Source organism: Elaeis guineensis, unplaced genomic scaffold, assembly GCF_000442705.2.
Source record: "Elaeis guineensis isolate ETL-2024a unplaced genomic scaffold, EG11 Super_Scaffold_37222, whole genome shotgun sequence".
NCBI classification, from domain to species: Eukaryota; Viridiplantae; Streptophyta; class Magnoliopsida; order Arecales; family Arecaceae; genus Elaeis; species Elaeis guineensis.
The window spans coordinates 932537-937148 of record NW_027332422.1 but is presented as its reverse complement, the minus strand read 5'-3'; positions in this window follow the sequence as shown (position 1 = coordinate 937148).

Below are 4612 nucleotides of genomic sequence, written 5' to 3'. Positions count from 1 at the left end.
TGCAAGTGATTCTTAGACCTGAAATCACTATAAAATCTTGTGCACATGAATCCATATTTTGGTTCATACTCAAGCATGGCTTTAAGACATGTACAGAGTATTCTGGATATGATAGGAGTGTGTACGAAGGTTGTGAGTAGGTCAATATAGAATCGATCGCTCCTAGTAAGAGGAGATTGCATCCTGTATATTCTCATTCGTAGATGACTTAGGAAAAATCTTTTGACCAAAAGTAGGAAGGAGATTAGAAAAAGTTTCTAATACTTCTTCATTGGAGTCATCATTGGTTAATTGAGAATCGATATGAATATGCGTTTGAGTTTGATATGATTCCATACTCATGAACATATTCAGGGTGCTGGGATGATCGAAGGATTGTATTACACAGTAACTTACCATTGAAGTGCATATTTGATATTTCTATCAAATTTTTATATCTTTTGGATAGTTATGATACGTTGCTAGACATCAATCATGACTTGTAAGTTTTTGATCGAATTAAAGAGTTTAATTCAAACATCAATTAGAAAGATTCTAATTACTGAAATTGGATTAGCTCGATTGGACCTAAATTGGTTAGATTAAATTCTAATCAAATAAAGTCAACTTACATCTGGACCTACTGCTAGCTAGATGTGAAACCCAATGGATCACACATATATAAAAATTGGCCAAGGACCCTCTTTAAAAAGGTTTATTGGAATTTTGGATTCAATCAGGGTTTCGGTAAGCATGCTAGCACGTGTGGAATCTCTAGCTCTTTTAGAGATCAATTTGATCTCATGCCTTGCCCATTTGCTAGCCTAATTTAGTGGGTATTTGAGTTAGGTCAAGCCACCTGGAAGCAACCAAAAAGAGGAATCATATCTAGTGTACACGCCAAATAACTAAGAGTCCAACTTAAGAAGGACTCTTGGCGCTAATATATAGAATGCATGCGCACTTTATTTGTGGCATGGAGAAGGACTAAGAATCTTTCTATTTTGGGCCTCTAGTTTTTATGATGAGTAGGTTAGATGATGAGACACTTAGCACAATTTTGAAGTATGAAAAATCTATCAAATTATGCATGAAAAAATTGCTCAAAACATTACTGCACGTGTGATAGATTTTTCTGGACGTGCGAAGGGATGTGAAGACTCCTTCTATTTATGGAGTCTTAAGTGACTTTTTATCTGATAATTTTTGTGATAAGGATTAGTTTTAAGTTTTGATCATGTGATAAAAATATAAAAAATTATTAGATTAATAAAGGCTGCTTTTCACACCCTTTTCTAGGCATGCGCGTGCATGACAGGGAGAAGGTGCTCGTGCGTCTCTTCTATGAAGAGTCCTTCTCACATATGAACTCTCATCCAAATAATGAGTGATTTGGTGATAGCCTTACTATTTGAGGTTTATGCGGCTAAATTTTATATTAATCTAATGTGTGAAGAAATGCCAAAAGCATCTCATTCTAGGCATGCACACGTGAGAAGGCAGGAATCGACATATCACCCCCTGAAGAGTCCTTTTGTTTAAGGACTCTCAGATAAGTGATACGAGGACTTGATATACCTTTCTAGAAGAGGTGTGCCTTCTCTATTAGTGCCCTATCTGGTGCTATAAATAGGGAATGGCAGATGGGGTGATAATTTAATTCTTACATCCCCTATCCACTCCCTCTCTCCCTCCCTTACAACTCTAGGTTTTAGGACAAGGCTTGTTCTTTTAAGACAAGCCTAATCCTATTTTAAGAGGTCTAGAAAAAACTAGTCAAGTCCAGTGGATAGTTCAGAAAGGTTCAGACTCAAGTCTAGAAAAAAATCTGATCGATTGGTGGCTGGTTGAGTTCTAGGGGCTAGAACTCTTGAAGCAAGGTGAAGAAGGAGCGTTGTCCTTGGTTCAATTTTTGTGTGGATCACCATTAGAGGGGGACACTTGGACACCTCATGAAAATTGGATTAGCATTATAGGTATTCTTCTGATCCAAATTTATTTTATTATACTTTGATTGATATAGTCAAGAGTTTCTGGGCATTAGGATTTTCGGTGCATCAGGTGTTTTTAATAAAAATTTTAAACACCTAATCCTTCCGCTGCGCCATCGAAACCCAGCATAATTTTTTATGATAAAAATTAGATCTAATCTAATTTTTTATGCTAAAAATTATATGAAATCCTAAGTCCTAGAAGAACTCAAAAGAGAGACCCAAGAGAAGAACCGTTCTTCTCTCTTCTTCTCCCTTTTCTCCTTGATCTAGAACTCTAGGAAGCCCCAAACACCCAACCAAATTTTTTTAATATTTTTTTTCTAAATTTTGATATTAAAAAATAGATCTAATTTGATTTTTATTTTAAAAAAAATAAAAAAAAATTGAAAGAAGAACTCCTTCTCCAAAGCTGCGCACAAGAAAGAAGACCATTCTTCTTCCTTCTCTTTCTCTCGTTGAGAAGAATCTTTTTTTTTAATTTTCTATTGTAAAACTAGAAGAGAAACCTCTCTTTAACATCCAAAAATAAGCAATCAAACTCTCACAAAATCACTCTAAGATTGGAAGGAGAGCAGGGGGTTGGCATGTGGAGTTTGGGGCATCCAAGGCATGTGGAGCTTGGGGTGTCCAACTCTTGGACACCCCAATCCTTTTTCTTTTTTTTTGGGCAACCACAAGAGGGGACAGCCTCTTATTTTCATGGAAGAGAAGAGAAAGGGGGCATGACACTTTATGATGGGGTGTGAGATCTCAACGTGAAGAGAGTTGGGGTGTGAGGAATCATTAAATAGATTAGGTTTAGGAATTGGTTTAGCCCTATTCCAAATAGGACTCATGAATTTTGTTCCAACTCTAACTAATTCTTGGATTCAATCCTAACTCACTTAAGAATTAGTTATAACAAACTAATTAATTAGGTCCTAGCCTAATTATGATATCAATTAGGCTCCAATCCAATTAGAGAATTAGTTAGATTAAAATCTCATTGATCCAAGGATTGATTCTTCTCATCTTAATGGATATCAGGAAAGTATTTGATAATAGGGCTTGATCCAATCAAGCTTATTATCCAATAGGATTTGATCCAATTAAAGTCTATATAAAATTAATTGAATCTTATTCAACTCAAAATTTGATTTGCATCTCTAAAATCAATTGGAACAAGTCATGTTATCCAATAGGACTGCATCCATCAATCCAAAGCAAACCTAATTGAATCTAATTCAATTAGATTTGATCCAATCTCTATTGCTCAATTAAATTGAACTAATAACAATCAAATTGTTAATTAATTATTTTTTTAATTTATCAACCATTAGTAAATAATTTATTATAACTTTTGCATAAGATTAATCATCAATCAAATTGATAATTAAATCCTTCAATGATTCATAATCGTCGATCAGTCATTTGATCAAATGTACTTCTATGTGTGTGATCTCATAGATTCAAATCTAAATCGGTAGCATAAGAATAATTCCTATACCAGTTGATGATACCATCTAGCAATGGTTTTGATGTCTGGATAGATCGAATGTTTGCCCAGCAACACTCTAGAACCCATATGAATATAGTTACTGTATAATTATCTCTTTGACACTTGATGCTCAAGGATGACTTAGGATTAAACTATCAATCTAGGATGAGTGGTCCACATTGTGTCTCAATCTTAAAAAAATCTTATGACTCTTCACTAGGACTACTCTGGCTAGAGTTCTGCTGAATTGAAATACAGTGATACATCATCTTCAATTTTACTTAGAGCGGTCAATCTCATCTTGACTCGCACTCAGACTTCACAAGTACTTGATTGTATCCAAAAATATTTTATCACTAAATTAAAAATTTGGATAGTACGGCATCAAAGCATAGTGAGTTGCTTGCAAGTCACCGAGGCAGCCTCAGATCATAGGGACACTTATACTCATATCCCATTAGAGCAACCCTTGATAGCAGAGTGCTCTGGAGGTGGTTACGCTCAGTGAAATTACTCTTATATTTCACCCATATGCCATATTCATGTCACCACACATCTTGATTAAGAGGACAACCAATAAATATGGCACACAACGATCTATAGTCGATATAATTATCGTCCTTGTAACAATTGTATCATTTGGTCACGAGCAGGATTTAAGAACTACACGATAAATCTTCTTTTATCATTTTGAAAGTAGCTCTAAGGACTTCATCATAACATATGAGTTCTATTTAGGAAGATATATTTCTTATGATGAATCTTGTCAAATAATATTTATTATTTTATAATTCATATATATGTATGGAGCACACTCATCTATAACCTAGATGATTGACTTTAGGATACATTTTCTAACAACTCCCACTTGAACTAAAGCCAATCAGATCAGTATTAAATATCCATCTTCCATTTGTGATCAACGAACTCCTTAGATTCGATTGCTCTAGTCAATGGGTCGACCAAGTTTTCCTTTCGGTTGATCTTCCTAAGATCGACTTTATTTCAATCTTATCAAACAAGATGATAGCGATGCAAAAAGTGTTTGGTTCACAAATAGAACATTGGTTCTTCAACTTGAGCTATGGCTCCAATGCTGCTATTAATACAGAAGAACTAGACCATCAATGGAGGGTGCCACTCCAAGCTCGCTAATGAACTT